The 27,566-nt window shown below is 38.6% G+C and overlaps 1 long non-coding RNA gene across 1 annotated transcript; it reads right to left on the bottom strand.

Annotated features, from left to right (window-relative positions):
* Positions 1-24,822: 24,822 nt before the first annotated feature.
* LOC140016263 (uncharacterized) lies at positions 24,823-27,362 on the bottom strand. Its single transcript, XR_011822615.1, has 3 exons — positions 27,175-27,362; positions 25,755-25,815; positions 24,823-25,030 (listed from the first exon to the last, which is right to left on the bottom strand). It is a non-coding gene; the product is annotated as an uncharacterized lncRNA (long non-coding RNA).
* Positions 27,363-27,566: the final 204 nt, after the last annotated feature.

Below are 27,566 nucleotides of genomic sequence, written 5' to 3' on the forward strand. Positions count from 1 at the left end.
AGAGATTAAAGAAAATAGGCAAACAAGAGCTCATTCGGTCATAAAGCCCCTAAAGTCATGGCTTAAGTGCAATTGACAAAGCATGGTAGTTAATTGAAGCAAAGCAAGCAACGTAATTGCAAAAATTAAAGTTGCCAAGGACCAAATTGAGGACATTATTCAATTGGTTGGGTCATAGTGGCATAAGGGAAAACTTGAGGGGTAACAGGGCAATTAGTTTTTGAGGTTTTCATGCATGCAAACTCAATATTTCGGCCAAATGAAGCTGTTTTGCTTCTACCATTTCTGCTGCAAGCTCGCAGCTTGATAACAAACCAGAAAAATGACCAAAACATTATAAACAGAGCCCAAGCCTCATCCATTTCTCTATAACCATCATTGACATAAATTTTATGCATGCAAACCAGAATTCGAACCAAGACTTCTGCTAAAAAAGAATTCGGCAACTAGGGAAGTTTTCTGCAATAAATTCTGCTGCAAAAATGCAGCTCCAAGAAACTTTCGGCCAGCAAGATTCATGCCAAGCCTTGATTTATTTCCAACCCAACATCATAAATTCAAACTAAGCAACCAATTTCACTCAACCAAACAGAAAACTTAGCAAGACATCATGCAAATCTGCTACACAATAAGAAACCAAAAAGAAACTACAACCTGGATAGGAGTAACAATGTGGGAAAGAAACTAAAAGCACAAGAGACTGGGAGAGCAGCCATGTATGATCGAAGTAAATGTGAAATTAAACCAGAAACAATCCAACATTAACTCAGATTCTTATGGGAACCACCAAGAGTTAAAAAACGCAGCTTTATGCAAAAAACATGAGAAAAGTTCCTGCAGTTTAGAAGATGGAGCCTGCTGCAATTTTCATGGTTGGTTCTTTACCATGACTACATTTAATCCAATGGAAATTTCCATCTCAACATAGCTAATATTCTATCAAGCATCAAGCTTAGATCATAAACAAGGAAACATAACATTCGACACCTAATCATGCAAATTTCAAACCCAGAAATGCCGTTCCTTCTCAGAAGCTTTCTTCTTTATTACCGATTCTTTGATGCAACTCTCTTTCCATTTCAGCATGCAGACAAGTTTACCAATTACCAGGATTTTAACTCTCAAACATCAACTAAATCAAACACAAAAATTCGGTTGCAGGATTCAAACAAAACCTGAATTTGACCGAAAGGAAAGAGGAAAAATGCAGCCAAGTTTTTTGCAACTACACAAATGAAGTATGCTGCCTTTTTTTCCTCAGCTTTTTACTCATTCGGCCGAGGCAAACATTCATGCCAAATGCAACATCCATCCAAACCAAAGTACCAAGACCTTGCAACTCTACTCATTAAAAATTTTACCAAGATGCAAGCAGATGCATAAACAGAAACGTTGAATCAGATATAACTTCAACAACCCAGAGAAAAAGGAAAAACGCTGCAACAAGCCGAGACATTAGGCTAGGAGGGTACCTGACCAAGCTTGTTGGATCAAAATCTGGACATAAAACACCATGAACGATCGGCTAAAGCTGTCCCGTTGCGGTTCCGAAACCGCATAAGTGAAGTCAAGCAGCGATCTTTGAGGGCAAATTCAAAGGTTCATTCGATGTTTTCTGCCAACAATTTCTGAACGAAACCTTCTTCCCTTACTTCCTAGTTAGTGCAGAACTTGAGATTTACTTAAAATAACCGAAGATCAAAGAGAAATTTGATCTGAAAAATGGCTTATAACCAGCCTTTGGTCGGAAAAATTGCAGCTTTTTATTTCTTTTCCAGTTTGTTCGTGTCCTACTTCTCCCTCGCCTAGGTTCCCCCTTCCAACCCTTGTTTCGTCTCTTACGTGAAACCAAGCAACCCCCAAAGCTCTCTCCTTCCTTCCCCAGATTTCTTTTCTCTCGCTGAAATTTTTCTTGTTTTCCTCCAAAAACCCGTAGCTGTCTTTTGCTTCGTTCCTTTCCCTAAACCCTAGCAGTCCCTCTCTGGCTTTTGATTCTCTCCCCACCGTTCACAACTCTCAGCCTTACTCCCTCTTTTGCCGTTACTCTCTGTTTTTCTTAAACCAGCCGTCCTCTTCTATTTCAGCCGTCACCCGTTGCTCTAAACCCTCAGCTCTCGTTTGGTTTCTTTCCGTCACCCTCTCTATTCCCGTCTCCTCCCCTCTCGGCTATTTCTCTTAGCTTTTATATGGGGAACCAAAACCCCTAAACCCTCACCTCAAAGGTGAGGATGAAGGGTTGGTTCCCCCCTCCAAATCTCAGCCCTCAATCTGCCAAAGAATGGCAAATGTTTTACGCCGCTGCATGCGGTTTCTCTTTTTTTTTTTTTTTTTTAAAACGTGATTTAATCAAAAATGATAATAATAATAATAATAAAATTAAGTAAGAAAACAACAATTTAATTAACATCGAATAACGGTAAATAAACTAGAAACAATAAACAACAAAGTTGCAAATTCCATTTTTCATTTTCATCATTTTTCTCTTTTTTCTTCTTTTTTTCCTTTTTTTTTCAAAATAAATTAACAAAAATAAACCAAAATGCCAAAAGATTGAATTTGAACGTATTTTTGTGAACAATTTTCCCCCTTTTTTTCTTTTTTATGATTTTTCTTTTTTTCTCTTTTTTTCAAGAAATTCTATGCTAAAACTTAAAAATAAAAATAAAACTAGAACTAAAAACTAACAATCGAATAAAACTAACATGATAAATAAAAAACTAAAAAATAAACAGTAAATGAAATTACACCAAAAATTTGGTGTCTACAGTTTGCCCCTCTTTGTCTGAGTTTTGAAAAAACTTGAGACAAAGAAGTAGACACCAAATATTTACCTGTGTTATTCGGCTACGAGCGTCTCGAACGATGGACGCTTTAGAAATGGGGACTGACCCCTTTTGACAAAAATTTAAAATGGGATTGACCCAAACAGAAAATTTAAAATCGGGACTGACCCGAACAAAAATTTAAAATTGGGATAGATCCACGGGATAGACCCGAACAGAAATTTAAAATTGGGATAGACCCACGGGATAGACCCGGACAGAAATGTAAAATTGGGATAGACCCACGGCTAGTGGCTATGAAAATGAAATGCTTACTGGCGGGACAAACCCAGCTCCAGTAGCAATGAAAATGAAATGTCTTGACCATCGGACAGTGGGATTTGATTTTTGACTTTGATTTTTTGATGATTGATTTTTTTTTTGATTTTTCCTGACTGAGAGACTTTTGGAAATAATTTGCCCCAGTGTAATGAATTTGGTCAGTGGGATTAAACCCGAGCCTGCCCAATGAAATGTTGGCGGCACGAAATCCAGGCTCAACGGGATGTTGTGAAGTTGGCGGCACGAAGTCCAGGCCCAACGTGATCTAAGCGGTCAGCGGGATAGAACCCGGTCCTGCCGAGGATAGAATAAAACACACGCGTTAGTGAGGTAGACTCGGTGCTAACGGTGGTAGGATGAAACACACACGTTAGTGAGATGGACTCGATGCTAACGGCGGTAGAATGAAAACATGCACGTTAGTGAGATAGACTCGATGCTAACGGCGGTGGGAGGAAAACACGCACGTTAGTGAGATAGACTCGATGCTAACGGCGGTAGGATGAAAACACGCACGTTAGTGAGATGGACTCGATGCTAACGACAGTAGGATGAAAACACGCACGTTAGTGAGATAGACTCGATGCTAACGGCGGTGGGATGAAAACACGCACGTTAGTGAGATAGACTCGATGCTAACGGCGGTAGGATGAAAACACGCACGTTAGTGAGATGGACTCGATGCTAACGGCAGTAGGATGAAAACACGCACGTTAGTGAGATAGACTCGATGCTAACGGCGGTTGAAGTAAAAACGCACACGTTAGTGAGATAGACTCGATGCTAACGGCAGTAGGATGAAAACACGCACGTTAGTGAGATAGACTCGATGCTAACGGCGGTTGAAGTAAAAACGCACACGTTAGTGAGATAGACTCAATGCTAACGGCAGTAGGATGAAAACACGCACGTTAGTGAGATAGACTCGATGCTAACGGCGGTTGAAGTAAAAACGCACACGTTAGTGAGATAGACTCGATGCTAACGGCGGTGGGATGAAAACACGCACGTTAGTGAGATAGACTCGATGCTAACGGCTGTAGGATGAAAACACGCTTGTTTGTGAGATAGACTCGATGCTAACGGCGGTTGAAGTAAAAACGCACACGTTAGTGAGATAGACTCAATGCTAACGGCGGTTGAATGAAAACGCACACGTTAGTGAGATAAACTCGATGCTAACGGTGGTAGAATCAAATGTGGTTGTCAAGAGTGGGGAATGGAAGGGTGCGCGGCGGGCGCTGAAATTTCATTAACAAGAAATTGAAATTTGTCGAGGAATAAGAAATTAAATTCAAGTTTGATTTTTGAGAATTTTTCAAAAATAATTGGCCCCAATTTCCATTAATCAATTGATTTGCATTATGGCAGGGTTGATCCTCCTTAAAACTTTGATTCGCTTCTTCTTTGGTCCGATCCCCTCAGTCATATAAAAATTCTTGGGCGACATTTCTCAATTCAAAAAAGTTGCTCCAGTTTCATCCTTTGAAATGCGTATGAATCTGCAAAAGAAAGAACAAATAATGCCACCACCATTCGATCTATTCCTCCTTCAAGAAATGTGTAAACATGAGTACTTCGATGTTTTCCCCTTGATACTTTGAAAACTCGACTTTGCTCTGTGATCTGATCAAATTCCATTGATTTCCAATGCTAATAAGGCCCTTGGTATCCAGGGATTTTTGATAAATCAGGGAGATTGGCATTGGATAAATCCAAAAGATAGATGAGACCATGTAACAAATGAAAGAGTTGTCTATTTATTGACAAAAATTTCTGTAACATGAAAACAATCATTTATTGAAAGAAAATTAATTTTGAAGAAATGAATCTATAAATTCGACAATGTACACTTGAAAAACCAAAAGTATTCCGACTTCAAACAAATGCCACGCTTGACCCTTTAGATATCATCTGCCCTGAGTTCAATGTCGGCAACAGAAAAACATAATGCGAGAAGGAATCCCAAATGAACCGAATCATCAGCTTTCTAATTCCAACCTCACTTTTCTCATGAAACTCTACCTTAGCACCCTTCTAGGTTTTCACTAAGACCATTCCCACTTCTTTTTCTTTTTTTTTTCTTTTTGCTTTTTTTTTCTCTTTTTTTTTCTTCTTCTCTTTTCTTTTCTTTTTATTTTTAACAAAAGGTCCCCTTTTCGGATTTTCGCCTGATGAACAAATCTCGCCAATAGCCTATATCAACTAAAAACGATGTGTTTTAGGAGATAATGGCATCAGTGCGACAACCCCTTCCCTTACAACGTGAGTGAAGGCGTATTGACATCATTTGCCATGTGACTTAGAAAAATTTCTTTAAAAGAGGTAATACCAAGAACGGAAGCCAGGACTTTTTGGCTTTTGTAATGGGGTCTGGTGGGGTGTTTAGAAAAGTTAAGGTTTGAAGGCAGATTTCAAGAGTGGTTTAAGTAATCTGAGATCGCATTGTTGTGCCAACCCATTTTAGGGCTAAATCAGAATTTGCCCCAGTTTATGCTCAATTGAGGCCTTCTTTCATTTTCTTTCTCCTTTTGATTTTTCGGCCTTCTGCCATTTTTGAACTTTTCAAAAATTTGCCCCAGTTTATTTGTGAACTGAGGTTCTCTTTTCTTCTTTTGTCTTTTGATTTTGTTGCTTTTCACTTTTCCACTTTTTGAAATTTTCCTTTTCAACTCAAACTTGCCCCAGTGTGGGGTTTGCGATTCTCAGGGGTTGCCAAATGAAGTATTTTATTCTGAAGGCTCAAAAGGGATAACTAGGGATATAATGTCTTAATGGAAAAAGAAGAGGGCCTGACTTTCATTCCATTCTTCGCATTAATTCTAAAAGAAAACTTTCATTTATCAGATGAAAATTTCTTACACATCTCCGAATTGATTGGCTGAGAGAACAAGTGCTCCACCCGGCGATACCTTTTTGATGATAAGAGCACCTTACCAATTTGCGGCAAACTCTCCTTTTGGCTTCATTCTGTACTGATAAAAATCACCTTAATGCTTTGCCTTCTTGTCTGAATGGTCATGATTTGACCCTTTAATGGTAATCACAGACCAATCCTCTTGATCATATTGACCACGATAGACTGTGTTTAACTGCTTCTTATTCCTAATCTTGATCACGATTTGGCTTGAACTTCTTTTATTCCATTCGGGCTTCTTTGAAACATTTTCGGATGCCTCTTCCCCATTCCTCTCATTTTTGAAATTCAAATTCACATTTATGAGATCGCTGCCATCAAATTTCTGAACAGTGATATCCAAAGGGTCAGGCGGTTTTATTCTGGGCCATCTGAAAAGAATGTGTAAGTCACAATATATATAAGACTGTACATTTTATTGACTTTCCAGACAAAAACTTAATATCATGAAACGTGTCTTTAGCAGTCACTTGATTGAAAACTATTTACAAAAAACATATTTAAACAAAAGACACATGTATGAACGATTTTCATTGGTTTCAAACCAAAACAACTCCCCAAATTTATCAAAACTTCCCTTCAAGAGGAACCTCACTAATTCAGCCATTTCCAGGATTTTCAAATTTCCTTGCTGGAGGTAAATGCCTCAAAAGTGTCCTTGTGTTCAGGAAAATGATTCGTACTTATGTTCGGTCCTTGTTCTTCCCTTTTCCTTAATCACTATATTTCCTGCTTCGATCATGTCCTGGATCTTATGTTTTAGTACCCAACAGTTACTGGTCGAATGACCGGGCGCTCCAGAATGGTAGGCACACGCGGTTTGAGGGTCGTACCCAGAAGAGAGACCTCGACGAGAGTAGTTTGGAGGAGGTATGTCATCTATTTTACCGACAGCCTTGAGCTGTTCATACAGTTAGTCAATGGGTCGACCTAAGTTGGCAAAAGTTCGAGATCGACCAGGTTTTTGTATTTTATTGGTTTGAGGAAGGTTGTAAGTCTGTTGGTTTGGTGGAGCAGGTCTGGGATTATAAGGTAGACGAGGTTGAATTTGAGGATTGTTTTGAGTCATTGGGAAGGATATTGTAGGTGGGCTTGCATGGTTTGGCTGAGGTCGAGGGTGATTAGTGGTAGTATGGTAAACAGGGCGTGAGTTTGGGTAGCGAAATGAATACGTCTGGTAACGTTGGGATCTGGGTCTTGAAAATGGTCCTTGGCCCCACACAAAAGTAGTTTCCTCCTCTTTCTTCTGGAGTTGAGGCTCCCTTCTGTTATTACTTTGACCTTGCAAGGCGTCCAACTGTGATTTTAAAGCTGATACATTGACAATTTTCCCTGCTTTGACGTATTCGTCATATTCCTCCAACTTATTGATAATTGCTGCAAATGAACACCCGATCATGCGAAAAAATCTCCTCAAAGTAGGGCGGATCATGAGCTTTGATGAACGTACGAACAATCTCATCTTCAATCATAGGGGGTTCCACCTTGGCGGCCAATTTCCTCTATCTTTTCGCATATGTCTTGTGGTCCTCGGAGGGTTTCCTCTTTGTTCCTTCCAACGTGGTTCGTGTTGGAGCCAGCTCGCAATTATACTCGTACTGCTTTACAAAAGTGCTGGACAAGTCAAGCCAGGTCTTCGCTTCTTCGGGTTTCAACTTGGAATACCAGTCTAGTGCATCCCCCTCCAGACTTTCTGGGAATAGCCTCAAAGGCAGATTTACATCATCTATTGGCCTACCCAACTTATTGGCGAACAATCGGAGGTGCGTCTTGGGATTGCCCGTCCCATCATATTTGTTGAACTTCGGGGTCTTGAACCTTTCAGGCAATTGTACATTCGGGAAAAGGCAAAGTTCATCGTAATCCAGGACTCCTTGCTTGTTCAACCCCTGACTCTTCCTTATAAACTCATCGAAACGGTCGAGGCGTTTGAGCAGTTTTATATCAACGGGAGCAGAACATCCTCCTATCTCCGGCTTGTTTTGAATGGTATGGTCTGGCAAGAAAGGCTCAGCAGTAGCGTGGTTAAAAGTGTGTGACTCAGGTGGTATATTTGAGGTGATGTGAGGTTGTGGGCCTTGCATGTAAGTAGGGAAAAATGAAGGATCAGGAGGGTAAGTGTATGGCAAATGTATAGTGGGATATGTGAAAGTTCCTTTGGGTGGAATAGGAAAAGATGGAGTAACGGTGACTTGAGTTGAAGGGATGACAAATGGCTCTGGCTCAGCCTGCTTGACGGGTATAGGTTCTGGTTGAACTCCGCTGCTGATTAGCTTGTCAATCAATTTCCTTTGGGTCGCCATCTCAGATGCCATGTTACCAAACTTAGCGAGTAATTCAGTCAACTGAACCCCGGAACTTGTGGCTTCTGGCTGGGTAGTTGCGGCGGTTTTATTAGACGATTCTGGCCGAGTACTCATGTCTACACGATTCTTTTGGGCTTTACTACGGGATCGCGTTATGATGGGGCTTCGACGAGAAGCTATATTTAAATATTACCTGAGAATTTTTGAAAAGATTGCCTTTAGATTCAACTCTCGCTTAGTTATTCCAATAGAAACAAAGAAAAAGAAAAGAAAAAGGCAAGAGTTAGTAGATATCCAGAAAATTCGGATGCATGTCCTATGGGGGAACCCTTTTTGTGCCAAGGGTAGGCCTAGAATGAGGATGCAATCCTCTAGGGTAGGCACTATACCATACCTGATGGATTCCAATCAGCTTATGGAGTGAAAAATAATTTGAACAAATTTGGCTCATTGGAATGAGAAGAGACGTTTGTCAAAATGAGGATCTCGTCCGAAGGGATTGATCACTTTTGATCGATACAAGAACTTGCAAAAACGCACGGGTTTGACCTTGACGAACTTCCTATCGAAGAGATTGGAATTCGTTTTGACAACTTTTCTCAGTGAAGCACGGGTCAAAACTCCAACTGATCAAATGGCTGGATGCCATGGATGTTTTTCTCAAAATCGACTAGGTTTTCCATTTTGAAATTCGAAATTGAAATCCTAATTGGTCAAATGGGTTGAATGAAATTGACAATTTATTTAAAATCGACCGAATTACCCTAAAAGGGGAAACGGGTCAAATAAATTGAGTGACATTTAATAACTTACTCAAAATTGACCGGATCATCCTAAAAAAGGAACTTGGTCAAATGAATTGAATGAAATTGAGAATTTATTCAAAATTGACCAGATTGCCCTAAAAGGGTAAATTGGTCAAATGAATTGACGATTTATTCAAAATCGACCGGATGACCCTAAAAAAGGGTAAATTGGTCAAATGACCCTAAAAAGGGTAAATTGGTCAAATGAATTGACGATTTATTCAAAATCGACCAGATGATCCTAAAAAGGGTAAATTGGTCAAATGACCCTAAAAAGGGTAAATTGGTCAAATGAATTGACGATTTATTCAAAATTGACCGGATGACCCTAAAAAGGGTAAATTGGTCAAATGACCCTAAAAAGGGTAAATTGGTCAAATGAATTGACGATTTATTCAAAATTGACCGGATGACCCTAAAAAGGGTAAATTGGTCAAATGATGGTTTATTCAAAATTGATTATGAATTGACAAAATGGATCGATTGAATCGGCCGGCCATTGGTGGTTTCAGAAAATTAGCCTATGAGCCTTCTAAAATCACGATTTGGCCTCAATTTATTCATCGTCTCAACAGGAGGAATCATTTGTGAATTTCTTCAAATTAATGTCCTTCACGTAAGGGATTTTTACCAATTTTTGATAAAATGGCCAAAAAGTGATTATTAGATGCTCATATTCCAAAGATCACTCTATGAAAATGATCGGATCCTACCCTATCTTGTGCACTACCCCTTTGGATGGTACAAAATGTAAACGTGCAAGTCTCACTGGATTAAGTATCCGAGACACAAGGTGGCTTATTCCTAAACACGGGATTCCCTATGTGGCATTCCCTTTCTATGGTTTATGCATGATGCCATTTATTAAAGCGATGTAAATATGTGACAAATATGGCCTAAAGGACATAAATAATGCATCGAGGGGAAGAGGTCTAAAATGAAATGTACTTATTAAAAATTAAGCATAATGACTGAAATTTAAACATGTGAGCTATCTAGTGGGTAAGTCACTAAAAGAGTGCCAATGAGGTCTCTTATTGCTAAGGCATATGGATGCAAGCCAAGAAAACAAAAGAATGGTTAGTGCAATTGATAGTACACATAACATATTGGGAGCAAATAAGAAAAGAAATACAATGAAAGCAATAAAAGGGGTGGAACCCCTTCCCTCGTGCCTAATGTGCTTAAAAGAGGGTGAGGCTGACTCTAACCTAGGAAAACGCTAATATGGATGCATGAGGCTGGGGTTCACTAATGCGACTAGACTCGATAAGGCTTCGGCTCCCAAGCCTTCAGACCTAAAGGCAAAGGGTCATCACTCCCAAAGCCTTCGATCGGTGGCTCGAGTGATCCCTTAGGTAGCGCTATGGGCGCAGCGCACACCATCCGCCTATCCAAGGCGATCGATCCTAATCCTACAAGGCGGTGTGGGAAACGCCCACGAAAAATAAAATGGGATAACAATAAATAAACGTGCACGTATGAAGTGCTCCTTATTTTGAGGGAAGGGGTTGAGAACCACGCGAGGCTCTAAAGGTGACATACCCCACCCAAATGCAATGCAAGCGCGAGATAAGTAAGTAAACATCCAATCAACCAATCATACATTCGTGAGCGAGGGAGTAGTTTGGGATGCGAGAAATGCAAAAATCCTAAAAAAGGAAAAAATGCAACCCTAAAACACCCAAATGTGATATATGAAAAGGTTAAAAGAAGAAAAGGTTGATTAAATCAAATTTGCTCGGACTCTCAAAAGTCCCCAGTGGAGTCGCCAACTGTCGCGCCCCATTTTTTGATAAATAAATAAATAGTTTAAAAAATGTATTTTTTGATTCAATTTGAATTTTGATTTAAAAGAAAAGTGGGTCTAAATGGGGGTTTGAGAATGCGACGATTTGACCCAAAATTATAGTTTAAAAAGGATTTTTGAAAAAATGGGAGTCGCCACTTGGTAATGAGTTAAGGTGTACCAAGTCACCTAAAAATGAATTTTTTAGGAAAAAGTTGTAAGAAACCCCTTTTAAACGACTCCTAATCCACGTAAACAAAAAAAAAGGTTCGGGAGTCCATTTGACAAAGGGGAAGGCAAGGATAAAATCCAAGGCACCCCTTTGACCTAGCCAAGGCTAGTTGCATGATTTAATCAAAGATTTTCTTGTTTTAACCAAAGAATTTATTACATTTGGATGCACTACATGAATGCAAACCCTAGACCTAGGGGTATTGGGGGAAATTTCCCTTCAAAGGTTGAGTGGTGCCAATCACATTAATTTGTGAAGCCCAATAACGATCCTTTGAAGAAGTCACGAATAATGCGAGTGGGATGCAAATGAATGGAATGCATGTATGCAATGTGAGGATATGTGAAGTGAGAAAAATAATAAAAATAATAGGATGTAAGTGGAGGTGTGCAAATGTATTTACAAGTGTTTGTGTGCAAGTGAAGGGATAAAAAGGTGCATGTGTGCAAATGAGACAAAAGTGAAAGTGTGCAAGTGAAGGGATGAAAGGTGTACGTGTGCAAATGGGAGGAAAAGTGTTCGTGTGCAAGTGAAGGGATAAAAGGTGTACGTGTGCAAATGGGAGGAAAAGTGAAAGTGTAATGATAGAGTGGACTTAGAAATGCATGAGCCTAGGGAATTCATGCATATTGGGTATGGGGAGACCTAAATCGTGACTCAATTTGCCCTTTTATAGAGGGAATACAAGCGTGCTAAGGCTTAGAAAAAGCCACACTCGTCTATATCCCATATTTAAGGGGACTCTCAAGCAAATGAACCCTATAACTAGCATGAAATGCAAAAAATCCTAAAATGGAGGGAAAAGGGGTTCGAGGGGCGTGCAAAATGATAAAACTAAAAAGAATGCATGACATGTAATGAACATGCAAACATGTACTAACGAGGGGAAATCCCTAAGGGTCTAGCGTTGGACTAACCCATTCTATGAATCCGACTAGCGTTGGACTAGCGGAAACGTACATTCATCCATCACATTCATTCATGGCTATGAAAAGCGAGTAGACATGCCAAACACTCATAAACACATAGCACATAACATTTAGCATGCTCGACTAGATGCAAGGCCCTAACAACGTAAATTAACACTTAACACGTAGGTATGCAACCAAGCTAATGAACCTATTACATTCACTAACTAAAACAAAAGGGGAAAGGGAAAATGGACCAAATTGCTCGCCACAGCCCTATCTATTACAAGCCAAGAGGTGTACACATGCCCCATTAAAAGAATAACTTAATGAAAACCAAAAGTAAATGACATAAGTAAAAGGAATTAAAGAAAAGCTAGGAAAGCAAAGTAGACATGCAATGCACTTAGCACGTTGGGTCACATAGGAAAGACACAAAGAGGGATAAAAGAAATTATACCACCACCTTGAATTGATGCTCTAAATGGAGTGAAATCACTTATTTATCCTCCAAAATAAAAGAAATGGTCAAGGTACCAATTTATTTGAAGAGATTAAAGAAAATAGGCAAACAAGAGCTCATTCGGTCATAAAGCCCCTAAAGTCATGGCTTAAGTGCAATTGACAAAGCATGGTAGTTAATTGAAGCAAAGCAAGCAACGTAATTGCAAAAATTAAAGTTGCCAAGGACCAAATTGAGGACATTATTCAATTGGTTGGGTCATAGTGGCATAAGGGAAAACTTGAGGGGTAACAGGGCAATTAGTTTTTGAGGTTTTCATGCATGCAAACTCAATATTTCGGCCAAATGAAGCTGTTTTGCTTCTACCATTTCTGCTGCAAGCTCGCAGCTTGATAACAAACCAGAAAAATGACCAAAACATTATAAACAGAGCCCAAGCCTCATCCATTTCTCTATAACCATCATTGACATAAATTTTATGCATGCAAACCAGAATTCGAACCAAGACTTCTGCTAAAAAAGAATTCGGCAACTAGGGAAGTTTTCTGCAATAAATTCTGCTGCAAAAATGCAGCTCCAAGAAACTTTCGGCCAGCAAGATTCATGCCAAGCCTTGATTTATTTCCAACCCAACATCATAAATTCAAACTAAGCAACCAATTTCACTCAACCAAACAGAAAACTTAGCAAGACATCATGCAAATCTGCTGCACAATAAGAAACCAAAAAGAAACTACAACCTGGATAGAAGTAACAATGTGGGAAAGAAACTAAAAGCACAAGAGACTGGGAGAGCAGCCATGTATGATCGAAGTAAATGTGAAATTAAACCAGAAACAATCCAACATGAACTCAGATTCTTATGGGAACCACCAAGAGTTAAAAAACGCAGCTTTATGCAAAAAACATGAGAAAAGTTCCTGCAGTTTAGAAGATGGAGCCTGCTGCAATTTTCATGGTTGGTTCTTTACCATGACTACATTTAATCCAATGGAAATTTCCATCTCAACATAGCTAATATTCTATCAAGCATCAAGCTTAGATCATAAACAAGGAAACATAACATTCGACACCTAATCATGCAAATTTCAAACCCAGAAATGCCGTTCCTTCTCAGAAGCTTTCTTCTTTATTACCGATTCTTTGATGCAACTCTCTTTCCATTTCAGCATGCAGACAAGTTTACCAATTACCAGGATTTTAACTCTCAAACATCAACTAAATCAAACACAAAAATTCGGTTGCAGGATTCAAACAAAACCTGAATTTGACCGAAAGGAAAGAGGAAAAATGCAGCCAAGTTTTCTGCAACTACACAAATGAAGTATGCTGCCTTTTGTTTCCTCAGCTTTTTACTCATTCGGCCGAGGCAAACATTCATGCCAAATGCAACATCCATCCAAACCAAAGTACCAAGACCTTGCAACTCTACTCATTAAAAATTTTACCAAGATGCAAGCAGATGCATAAACAGAAACGTTGAATCAGATATAACTTCAACAACCCAGAGAAAAAGGAAAAACGCTGCAACAAGCCGAGACATTAGGCTAGGAGGGTACCTGACCAAGCTTGTTGGATCAAAATCTGGACATAAAACACCATGAACGATCGGCTAAAGCTGTCCCGTTGCGGTTCCGAAACCGCATAAGTGAAGTCAAGCAGCGATCTTTGAGGGCAAATTCAAAGGTTCATTCGATGTTTTCTGCCAACAATTTCTGAACGAAACCTTCTTCCCTTACTTCCTAGTTAGTGCAGAACTTGAGATTTACTTAAAATAACCGAAGATCAAAGAGAAATTTGATCTGAAAAATGGCTTATAACCAGCCTTTGGTCGGAAAAATTGCAGCTTTTTATTTCTTTTCCAGTTTGTTCGTGTCCTACTTCTCCCTCGCCTAGGTTCCCCCTTCCAACCCTTGTTTCGTCTCTTACGTGAAACCTAGCAACCCCCAAAGCTCTCTCCTTCCTTCCCCAGATTTCTTTTCTCTCGCTGAAATTTTTCTTGTTTTCCTCCAAAAACCCGTAGCTGTCTTTTGCTTCGTTCCTTTCCCTAAACCCTAGCAGTCCCTCTCTGGCTTTTGATTCTCTCCCCACCGTTCACAACTCTCAGCCTTACTCCCTCTTTTGCCGTTACTCTCTGTTTTTCTTAAACCAGCCGTCCTCTTCTATTTCAGCCGTCACCCGTTGCTCTAAACCCTCAGCTCTCGTTTGGTTTCTTTCCGTCACCCTCTCTATTCCCGTCTCCTCCCCTCTCGGCTATTTCTCTTAGCTTTTATATGGGGAACCAAAACCCCTAAACCCTCACCTCAAAGGTGAGGATGAAGGGTTGGTTCCCCCCTCCAAATCTCAGCCCTCAATCTGCCAAAGAATGGCAAATGTTTTACGCCGCTGCATGCGGTTTCTTTTTTTTTTTTTTTTTTTAAACGTGATTTAATCAAAAATGATAATAATAATAATAATAATAAAATTAAGTAAGAAAACAACAATTTAATTAACATCGAATAACGGTAAATAAACTAGAAACAATAAACAACAAAGTTGCAAATTCCATTTTTCATTTTCATCATTTTTCTCTTTTTTCTTCTTTTTTTCCTTTTTTTTCAAAATAAATTAACAAAAATAAACCAAAATGCCAAAAGATTGAATTTGAACGTATTTTTGTGAACAATTTTCCCCCTTTTTTTCTTTTTTATGATTTTTCTTTTTTTCTCTTTTTTTCAAGAAATTCTATGCTAAAACTTAAAAATAAAAATAAAACTAGAACTAAAAACTAACAATCGAATAAAACTAACATGATAAATAAAAAACTAAAAAATAAACAGTAAATGAAATTACACCAAAAATTTGGTGTCTACAACACTTATTTAGACTAAGTCCATGTCTCAAAAGAGAACTTTAATCACTCAAAAATTCAGGATCAAAAGTGAGGATTTATTAACACAAAAGAAATTGATTCCTCCATGAAATTGAGTTTAAAACTATCAATCAATTTCAAAGGATAGGAAAAAGTTTCCAAAAACTCACTTCTCATCAAGTCGGAAAATTTCAGTTTTGCACGTTAAATATTGAAAAATCATATCTTGAACTCGGCAGGTCCAAAAATGGAAAAATTTATACCGTTGGAATCTTGGTTCAGAGTACTAAAATTTCCTAGAAGACACTTTTCCAAGATTCTATGCAGAAGGCATTCGTTTTTCAGCTCAAAGTTTCATTTCCTAGAAAACAGGTTTGAACTAGTCTTATTTTTCAGCAATCTTTGGAAATTCAGCATAAGTATTAAGATATAGCAGTTCAAAGTTGGTAAATTTTCACTACTAGAACAGTGAATTTCCAGATTTAAAAAGCTATCTTTGTAGCATCATTTGGATATCGAAAGGTTGTTGAAATTGCACCAAATTTGGTACACTTAACCCTCTATATGTGGACTACCCCTGTATCAAATTTGATGCCAAAACTTGCGTGGGAAGGCAGTTAAAAAATCGACTAAAGTTCATAAAATATTTCAAGGCTAATCTGCCTTCTTGCTTTTATTTCCTTTCCAAACATTTTACATAATGAAATCAGTCCAAATTCGATCTATTTTTGAAACCAAGGTCCTAGAGACCTTAAATAAACACTTGATGTTTGATTGACATCAAAATTTTTGAAATAAAACATCCTACAACAAACTAGACTAGTCGGTCAGCAAGAAGGAAAAGCTTTCCAGTTTTCCAGCTTTATTGCACTTTGGAAATCAAACCACATCTCACTCAATACAAGTTCAAATTATGAATGGTTGGTGGCGTTGAAAATTAGGTTCAAAATGATTCAATTCATCAGAAGAAAATATTTCCAAAATCAGTTCACAAGTAGTTCAAATTCAAGCCACAAGTTTCAGCTTCTCATTTCCTCTCGAACAGATATTCATAACAAGGCAGCAAACTTTGACGAATCACTACGGATGACTCAAAATGAACTAGCAGGTGATTTTCATACCGTTAGAAAGCTACGGATGTCTAGTTTTGAATGCCACTAACAGCACTCAATTTTGACTTTTGTACAAAGAGATATATTCAAACAAAGAAGTACTATTTTTCCTTCACTTTCTAATCGTATTCATCTCAAATAACACATAAACAACCACATTCAACTAATTACACCTTAAGGCAGCTACCTAAAGGTATCATCAAGTCCACTAGCCTAGAGTTAAAAGAAGATAAAATGGTTTTCCTCAAGTCCTCTACCTATTTCATGCTTTGGATTGTTAAACCCATGAAATCTAAGCTTGATTCTTGAAGAAAAATGGAGAGATTGCAAGAGTTGATAGTTACCTCTAAACCCTTGAAGAAACCAGAAATTTTCACCACAAAACTTTCAAGAAATTTTCACTAGATGATGTCCTCCTCCAAGCTAAAGTTAATCTCCAAGTAGTTTTGAAGTTGGATGCAAATTTGGTAGTGAAATGGAAGCAAGAATTGTGCAAGATGAAGAGAACTTTCTTCTCTTCATTTCCCTTTGCTGTTCGGCCGACTCCAGGAGAGAGAAGAGAGAGTGTTTTGTGTGTTGATGGTTGGTGGATGAAGTGTGTTAAGGAAGCCAAGTTAAAAGTGAAAAAAGTCAACTCGCAATAGTGCGTGAACAAGGATAAATCACATTAGGGCAAGTGCGATAAAGTACACTCTTACCCTATTAATTCACTTATGTATCATGTAATCACATTGGTCAAGTGTTAAACACAAATATCAAGTTCAATCAGATATTTGGAAGCACTCACCAAAATGTAGTGCTTCTAGTGATCACGTCTAGGTTGTACTTCTAGTTTGGAGTCCAAATCTACGATAAAACATTGTTTAAGAACTTTGAAAATAGACTAAGATTTGAAACTTAAACGTTTCGTTTAACAAGAATCAAGTAATTGAAATTCATTTAGAGAATAATCGTAAAACTCATGCTCGCTTTTCAAACTGTAAGACTTGGTAGCAATTATATCTGGAAATACCATTTGAGTCGAAAGAACGAGAAAAAATGTATTTCTATTAGTCGTTATTTCCATTTTCCCAAGGGTACAAGGTCGACCAAGTTCTAACTTATATACCTTGATAAAAGAAGATGAAAATATCCTAGATGGTTCAAGTGGTATTCATTCTTAAATCCTTATGTAAATCACGAGTATATCTACCTAGCTCTCGAGCGCAAATTTGGGCAGCACGCCCTTTGTATTTACCTATTTTTCAGCCATTTATGACTTCATTCTTTTCCTCAATTAATCCCAAAATCACACACAAAGAGTCTTATTACAATAGGCGTTCAATAGGCTCAACATCATACAATTACAAAGCCATGCTACAGAAATGACCGGAAATAAGGTTTAAGGCAAAAAGAAAAAAATAGGTTTGACGTCTCTTAGCGTATCGGTCACAACCCAAGCTACACTTATCAGATTAAGGTGAAATTATACCATTTCGAAACAAAGACAAAAGGCTACAACTTCGATGAAGACCACTCAATCCAGTTCATAGTGTATCCAAGTCAAATTCATCATTTACAGAACCAGAATTTCACCGTCAGGCTGGTTAACAGCACTGCGTTCAACTGACAATAACTCAGGCTACAAAAGTCTGATTGAGGCGTTGGAAAGCTAAAAAATTGCATTACAACATTCGTGTTTTGGCCAAATGCTAATTCTATGACTACCCCATCATACCCAGAGGCGTACAAAAGGTCTTAGCGAATCGCCTGCGTAGCTCGCGCCAGGACTCAATACTTAAAGTGAGAAAATCGATTTCACGCTAAAAGAAAGTTCTATTTACTCTATTACATCTTTAAAAATTGTACAAACTATTACATCAAGCCATACCTACCACTAGTACCAGAAAGTAAACCCTAGAAAAGTTGGTGACTATGACCACCACAACCAAAATATATATCTTACTCGTCAGCTTATAACAATTACTAGGGCAAAATCACCTATTCTTTAAACCAAAAGTCTATACACCTTCCCGAGCTTTCCCCGCGTCAGCCCCTGCAAAGGAAAACAAATGGAATGGGGTAAGCTATATGCTTAGTGAATAATCAGGGGTAAAAATGTAAACTCACATCCAAATAAACAAGTAAATCAGAATATTTCACATCAATAACAGAAGGGTAACATCACAATGGTAGGATACGGATGGCTTCAAAACCAGTTCAATTCCCCTAGCTTGAACACTTGTTGACACTCCGTTAACCAAAGTACTCATGGTCTATAGACTCCACTTACTTTCCCCGTTCACCTTATCAACCCCCGCTGGCCAGTCAACAGCACACAGCAGCTCGAGCGAAACAAAATCATTTAGCTTTAATCAAAACTTTAACAAAGAATGAAACCCCAAAGTTAGCATGGAACTAACTTCGACCAAACCCCGGCTGGCTCGAATAGCTCGTCTACCCTTGGATGTATGCCCGTGTGCGCGGAAATGACAATGGTATGAGAACGAGTTACACGATATCAAGGTGTACTAGGTAGCGTCTCGAAGTTAAGACAAAAGGTTACAACTTTCATGACGGCAACTCGACCCAGTTTTCAGTGGATCTAGGTCAAATTTGCAAAATACAGAACTAGGACTCCAAAGGCTAGTTTATTCCTCTAGTGAACATTTGGGCGGCATGCCCCTTGTATTTACCTATTTTTCAGCCATTTATGGCTTCAATATTTTCCTCAAATTAGTTCCAAAGTCACACATATGCAATGGTAACACAACAGCCCTTCAACTAGGCTCAAAATAATCCAATTACAACACAGGTCTTAACACGGCAACCAGAAATCAAGTTTAAAGACGAATAGCCAAATGGCATATTTGACGTCTCATAGCGTATCGGTCACAACTAAAGCTACGCTTAACAGATTAGGGTACAACTTATACCATTTCAAAGGTAAGACAGAGAACTACAAGTCTCATGAAGACATCAACAGAAAATTCATTCATTTCCAAGGTCAAATTTATCGATTACAGAACCAGAATTCCACCGTCAGGCTGGTTGACAGCACTATGTTCAAATGACAATAACTCAGGCTACAAAAGTCTGATCGAGGCATTTTCAGATGCGTTGGAAAGCTACAACATAGCACTACAGCTCTAGTGTTTTGGCTAAATACTAATTCAATACAGATCTAGGTGAAAAACCCCGGCCAGAATGATGAAATGTCAAAACTATCCACAGAACTCTACCTATGGCAGTCGAGGGTATTTTTGTCATTTCATGAGCTACAGTGCTCAGATTGAGCTGAAATTTTGTAGGCAGCTATAAAACATCATTTCCTACAACTTTATTGCTTGGAGCTAAGTCTAATTCGGCCTCCATCATAGCCAAATGGAACTGGTCAGAACAGGGTAGCATGAAGACTCAAATCTGGAATCTAGTGAATTCAAAGTATAAACTTCACATTTCTAGCTTAAACCACTACTATAACTTCCTATACAAGATTATATACACCATATACCATCCAAAAAATAAGAAATATAAGTGAACAATTCAAAACCCTAACTCACAATTTCATCACCACAATCATCGAAACCACTTAAATAGGTATCACAAGGCAAGAATACAAGTTACTACATAACTTAAACAAGCCTAAGGGGAAGGAAGAAGATGAACAGCCATAATACCTCAATAAAAGGCTTGTGAAAGATATCCTTCACCTCTCCTTGTAAAATTTTAGCTCCCCAAGCTTCCTAAACTCTCCAATTAGAAGCTAATCGGTTTAGTTTACTTGATTTCTCACTCAAACAAGCTAAGCTCAAGATGAAATGGAGTTTTCTTCTCTTGCTCTCTCTCTCCTTGAGGTTCAGCCAAGCTAATGGAATGGAGGAGAAAATGAAGCTTCAACAAGGTTAATAAGATGGTAATTAGTTTGGGTCAAAGTTAGGTGGATGGCCGCCAAGTGTTACCACAAGATTCAATCTCAATTTTTTTCAAGTGTCCCTTTTCTTGGTCAATATTTTCGGCCATCTTGAGCTGGATTAAGGGCTGATATTTTGCACTAATATCAATGATATTTTATGGTAAGAAAGTGGTGGTCAAGTGGTGTATTCAATCGGTAACAAACGGCACCCGTCGGGTCAATCCAATTTTCCTTATTTCGCACGTACTAAGGTTTTCACTTACCATTCACTAACTTATTATTACTATTTCTAATCACACACTTTATCTTATGTAAAACTCACTCTTAATCACCAAATTTAGTACACACTCCGTACCGGGTACTCACACTACGAAAAGACATAAAAACCTTAGTTTACAATAACGATGAATGAAAAGGGAAAACTCTTAATTCTATTCTTTATTCCAAACATTGGAGATGTAAATGAGTAGTATAGCTATTATAAGGGAATAAATGCCAAAGAAAAATGAATTTTAAGAAAATATGAGGGATTTTACAATTCCATAGATTAAAAGTAGGGTTTCGATTAAAATGTGAGAGATTTAAGAAAACTGGTTAGTCACAAGTGAAAACTAGGGTTTTGAGTACAAGTAGGGTTTCTATTTTTTAAAACAAAACAATGTTTTAAAATAAAAATAAACTAAAGAAATCGTAATATTCTCTTCGAGACTAAACAAAAATATTATCCTAAAAGTCGGGGTATCAAAAATTCAATACGGATCAAGGTGAAAAAATGCGGCCAGAATGGTGAAATGTCAAAACTGTCCACAAAGCTCTACCTATGGCAGTCAAGGCTATTTTTGTCTTTTCACGTACTACAATGCTCGAATTGAGCTGAAATTTTGTAGGCAGTTATAAAACATCATTTTCTAGAAATTTCATGGTTTGAGCTAAGTCTAATGCAGCCTCCATCATGGCCAAACTGAACTGATCAGAACAGGGTAAGATGAAAACCCAAATCTGGAATTTAGTGATTTTAAAGTGTAAACTTCACCTTTCTAGCTTAAACCACTACTACAACTTCCTATACAAGATTATATACACCATATACCATCCAAACAACAAGAATATAAGTGAACCATTCAAAACCCTAACTCAAAATTTCAGCACCACAAGCATCAAAACCCCTTAACTAGGTATCACAAGGCAAGAATACAAGTTACTACATAACTTCAACAAGACTAAGGGAATGGAGGAAGATGAACAGCTTTAATACCTCAATAAAAGGCTTGCAAGAGATATCCTTCACCTCTCCTTGAAAAATTTAACTCCCCAAGCTTCCTAAACTCTTAATTGAGAAGTTAATCGGTTTAGTTTCCTTGATTTCTCACTCACATGGATTAAGCTCAATATGAAATGGAGTTTTCTTCCTCTTGCTCTCTCCCTCAAAGCTCACGGCTGGAATGCTGAAATGAGGAGCAATGTGAGTGATTTTTGGTGATAAATATGGAAGAAATTGGTTGGTCAACAACCTTTGGATGACCGCTAGTTGTCACCATGAGATTAACTCCCAAATTTTTTTCTTTTCCTTGTGTTTTTCTAGTCAAGAATTTTGGCCACTATGAGCTAAGAAAGGGGCTGATATTTGCACTAATTTCAATGATGTTTCATGGTAAGAAAGTGGTGGTCAAGTGGTGTGTTCAATCGGTAGTGAACGATACCCGTCGGTTCAAGCCGATTTTCCTTAAATCGCGTATACTAGGGTTTTATCTTATAATTCACTAATTTGAAAACGAAAGGGAAAACCCTTAATTCTATGTTTATTTGCACTTATTGTGGGGTGATTGGGTAGTAAGGCTATTATAAAGTAATAATTTTCCAAATAAAAGGGGATTTTTAAGGAAAATATCAGGAATTTTACAAGTCCTCACACTCTCTTCCCCTTAAGAAAATTTCGACCTAGAAATTCATACCTTTAGTCGTAAACAACTCAGAGTACTTCTCTTGCATGTCTTTCTCCAGCTCCCAGGTTGCTTCCTCCATCTCATGATGTCTCCATAGAACCTTAACCAGTGGAATCTGCTTGTTTCTCAAGTCCTTCACCTTCCTATCCAGTATTTGAATGGGTCATTCCTCATAGGTTAAAGACTCATCAAGTTTAATATCCTCTGGTGGCAAAACATGAGTCGGATCTGGATGGTATTTTTTAAGCAAAGAAATATGAAACACATCATGAATCCGAGACAAACTAGCTGGTAACTCTAGTCGATAAGCCCCCTTCCCTATTCGCTGAAGTATGTTATAAGGTCCTATGTATCTCGATTGCAACTCTTTCCCTTTTCTTGCCTTTCAAGGGAGTAATCCTAAGTAACACTTTATCTCCTTTTTCAAATTCCAAATCCTTCCTCCAATGATCGGCATAACTCTTTTGTCGGCTTTGGGCTGTTTGAAACCTCTAACGAATCATCTTTACCCTTTCGTAGGCTTTCTCAACCCATGGTATTGTAGCCGAATCAATAATCTTCCTCTCTCCTACTTTATCCCAATGGATTGACGATCGACACTTTCGTCCATACAATGTTTCATATGGGGCCATTTGTATAGAAGAGTGATAGCTATTGTTATACGTAAATTCAACCAGAGTTAAATACTGGCTCCAACTCCCTCCAAAATCTACAATACAGGCTCTCATCATATCTTCAAGAGTTTGAATGGTCTTCTCAGATTGTCCATCGATTTGAGGATGATACGTTGTACTATAGTTCAACTTAGTTCCTAGAGTCTCTTGCAACTTTTGTCAGAATTGAGACACAAACCTAGGGTCTCTATCGGATACGATACTCACTAGTACCCTGTGTAGTCTCACCACTTCATCCATATAAAATTTGGCAAGTTTCTCCAAGGAATATTTCATATTAACTGGCAGGAAATGTGCGGTCTTAGTCAATCGGTCTACTATCACCCAGATCGCATCATGACCATTTTGAGTTCGTGGTAACCCTGATATGAAATCCATTGTTATATGCTCCCACTTCCATTCAGGGATCTCTAAAGGCTGTAACAGATCCGATGGTCTTTGATGCTCAGTTTTCACTTGTTGGCACGTAAGACATTTTTGTACAAACTGGGCAATCTCTACCTTCATATTATCCCACCAATACAGACTTTTGAGATCCTGGTACATTTTACTATTACTTGGATGCACCGTATACCTAGAACGGTGGGATTCCTCTAAAATCTCCCTCTTTAATTCTTCAACCCTAGAAAAGTTGGTAACTATAACCACCACAACCAAAATATACATCTTACTCGTCAGCTTATAACAATTACAAGGGCAAAATCACCTATTCTTTAAACCAAAAGTCTATACACCTTCCCGAACTTTCCCCGCGTCGGCCCCTGCTAAGGAAAACAAATAGAACGGGGTAAGTTATATGCTTAGTGAATAATTAGGGGTAAAAATATAAACCCACATCCAAATAAACAAGTAAATCAGGATATTTCACATCAATAACAGAAGGGTAACATCACAATGGTAGGATACGGATGGCTCCAAACCCAGTTCAATTCCCTGAGTTTGAACGCCTGTTGACACTCTATCAACCAAAGTACTCATGGTCCGTAGACTCCACTTACTTTCCCCGTTCACCTTATCAACCCCCGCTGGCCAGTCAACAGTACAGAGTAGCTCGAGCGAAACAAAATCACTTAGTTTTAACAAAGAACGAAATCCCAAGGTTAGCATGGAACTAACTTCGACCAAGCCCCGACTGGCTCGAATAGCTCGTCTATCCTTGGAACCGGGTTGGAACCAAGCCCTGAGATATCCAATCTCTCAATAGATGATATATCTCTACAAGGTACACAACAAAGTAATGCCATCATTTCTTCAAAACAAACACAACAGCTGCAAGCTCTAAGTCATGGATTGGATAGTTTTGCTCATAAGGCTTTAACTTCCGAGATGCGTAGGCAATCACATTCCTATCTTGCATCAAAACACACCCTAACCCCTCTCTCAAAGCATCAGTATAAACCGTATAGCTATCTTTCCCACTAAGGCAAAGCTAACACTGGAGCCATGGTCAATTGCTTCTTAAGTTCTTGGAAACCACTGTCGCACTTAGCATTCCAAATATACTTTCCTTGTTTCTTTGTTAAGTTCGTTAGGGGTCCTGTAATTCTCAAGAAATTCTCTATAAATCGGCAGTAGTACCCCACTAGGTCCAAAAAGTTTCGTACTTCAGTAGGATTCTCTGGCCGTTTCCATTTGGCTACAACTTCCACTTTGGCCGGATCCACAGTAAGTCCATCTTTTGAAATTATATGGCCTAGGAATGCCACTTTGTGACGACCCCACCTCCCCCTAAGGCGTACCAGAGGGTTTGGCGGACCGCCTGCCCAGCTCTCGCCAGGACTCACTCACTAAAATCATGTGCACACACCCCAAGCACCATTAATAATATCCGCAATCCCAGCTTATAATTTACATTGATAGAAACCAAAGTACAAAGTCTTGATATACTTAAACTAGTTCAAAATATATACAATCCAAGTACAAATGTTCCATTCGAGGAATAGCGCGAGTACAAAACCAAAATTCAAAACACAGTCTAAAGTAACTAGACTACGCTAGCCTTTACATCTCTTATGCCTCGCTCGTACCCCCTGTAAGGAGAACAAATAACGTGGTATGAGCTAAAAGCCCAGTGAGGTTCCAAATAGCAAATTGACCATTATTTATAAATACAAGTTTTCGATTTAGCAAGGTAACGAGCATGAAGAGTTCATAAAAGTGAGCAATAACACTTCAAGTAGCAATCTCAAAATGAGCGAGTATAAAAAATTTTCATAAGAAACAATCATCCAATAAACAATAATCATTTCAAGCATAAGGATACGGATAGCTCTCAGGAGCCAACTTCCATTCATCATCAGGAGCTTGATCACGTAGTAGTTGACACTCCGTCAACTCTCAAGTAAAGAAACCGATCCAGTAGAACACCACTTAAACGACTCTCCGTCCACCGTTCAACCCCCAGCTGGGCCCAAAATCCTCAAGAACACGGGTGGTAATACTCGAGTATACCGATTAGTCGAGGAGATATCACTCCACTCGACAATACAAGAGACCCAGGGTTCGTTACCCAATCGACCAAGCCCTTGCCGGCTCGACTAGAGTAACTCGCCACAGGGTTTCTGGAATTCCAGGAAGTGCGCGCATCATAAACAAGTATATCAAGTCAATTGCAACAATAAACAAGTATATCACGTAAGGGCAAGTGCGATAAAGTACACTCTTGCCCTAACAATTCACGCATGTGGCATGTAATCATATTGGCACGTATCAAGTACAAGTATCAAGTTCAATTCAGTATTTGAAAGCACTCACCAAAAGATATAGTGCCTTTACTGGTCACTTTCAGGTTATATTCCGAGTTCGGAGTCCAAATCTGCGATAAAACTCAGTTTGAGAACTTTGAAACATGACTAGAGTTCGAAACTTAGACGTTTCGTTCAATAAAATCAAGAATTTGAAATTCACTCGGATAGTAGTCGTGAAACACTTGCTCACTTTTTTTAAACGGTAAAACTTTGTAACATTTATACTTGAAAATGCCATGCGAGTCGAAAGTACAAGAGAAACATATTCCAAATAGTCATTATTTCATTTCTCAAGGGTACAAGCTCGGCCAAGTCCTTCCTTATATACCTCGGAACAAGAATACTCAAGTACCCTAGATGGTTCAAGCAGTAATCACTCTTAACCCTTACTCAAGTTGCAAGTAGTTCTCTAGTTTTCGAGCGTAAATTTGGACAGCATGCCCTTTGTGTTTACCTAATTTTCCAGCCTTTTAGGCTTCATTGTTTTTCTCAAACACAACCCAACATTATACATCTCAGCCATTCATGTCAAGAGCCGTTCCATAGGCTCACAATATCATAATAATAAGATTCACAACAGTAGCAAGTACAGAAGTTCAATGTGGCACAAAACAGATTTGATGTACAAATGCGGAAATAACATATCCGAGGCTACGCTTATCGGATTGAGGCGTAACCTATGCCGTTTCGAAGATAAGACACAGAGCTACAATGTTCATGAAGGTCACTTAGTCCAGTTTCTAATGTAAATTGGTCAAATTCTCCAATTACCAAACCGGAAATCAATTCACCGGCTGTTTAAATGCAGAACACTGTAATGGACATAACTCAGTGTACACAAGTCCGAATCAGGTGTTCTTAGAGGCATTTTAAAGCTATGTCAGAGCACTACAACTTTCATGTTTTGGTCCAGAGCTAAATCAGAATGGATCCTGGTCAAAAATCGTGATAAACTGGACTGAACTGAAGAAACGGACTACTGGGAAATTCTTAAAGCAGTAGGGGTATTTTGGACTTTTCACGTTCTGCGTTGCTCCGATTGAGCTGAAATTTTGTATGCACCTATAAAACACCGTTCTCTACAACTTTACTTCTTTGACCAAAGGCCAATTCGGCCTCTAACATACAGATACAATTTCGGACAGAATGCTTGGGAAATTTTCCAGAAATCTGGAATTTTTAGCTCTATGTGTAGTTTCCTCAAATTTCTGGTTCCAATCACCACTAAACAACCTTATATAACTTTAATTGCAACATTCATGCATCATACATCAACTTGAGCAGAAAATCAGGAACCCTAGTTCATCAAATAAATTGGGGAAAACTACTAAAACATGCTCATCATCCATAATCTCACCATAAAATCAAGTTACTAGGCTTAATATAACAAGATTAGAAGTAAAACTTGGAGAGATAAACTCTCTTACCTTGAATAAAAGTCACCAAGAGTAGCACAAGCTCTCCCCTTCAAGAATCACACCACAACTCACTAGCTAGTCACTCAAGAACAAGTTTAATCGGTTTATTTTGTTTGATTTCTCCCTAAGTTGTTGGATTGAAGATGAAATGAAGGAGTTTTTTTTTTCTTCTTGTTGTTCCTCCCCTCTCTCTCTCTCGGTTCTTATGCAGAAATATGGAGGAAGATGAGGCTTGGTTTGTCTTATATGGAAGTAAGAGGTTAAGGGTAATTGTGTCCACAATTTTTGGCCAACACTTGGCCTATTCTTGTCCACAAAATTTTTCTCTTTCTTTCCTTGTATTTGAGCCACAATTTCGGTCAAGCTATAATCATGAGGGGGAAGATATTTTGTTCAAGTTC

Source organism: Coffea arabica, chromosome 10c (genome assembly GCF_036785885.1).
Source record: "Coffea arabica cultivar ET-39 chromosome 10c, Coffea Arabica ET-39 HiFi, whole genome shotgun sequence".
In the NCBI taxonomy this organism is placed as follows: domain Eukaryota; kingdom Viridiplantae; phylum Streptophyta; class Magnoliopsida; order Gentianales; family Rubiaceae; genus Coffea; species Coffea arabica.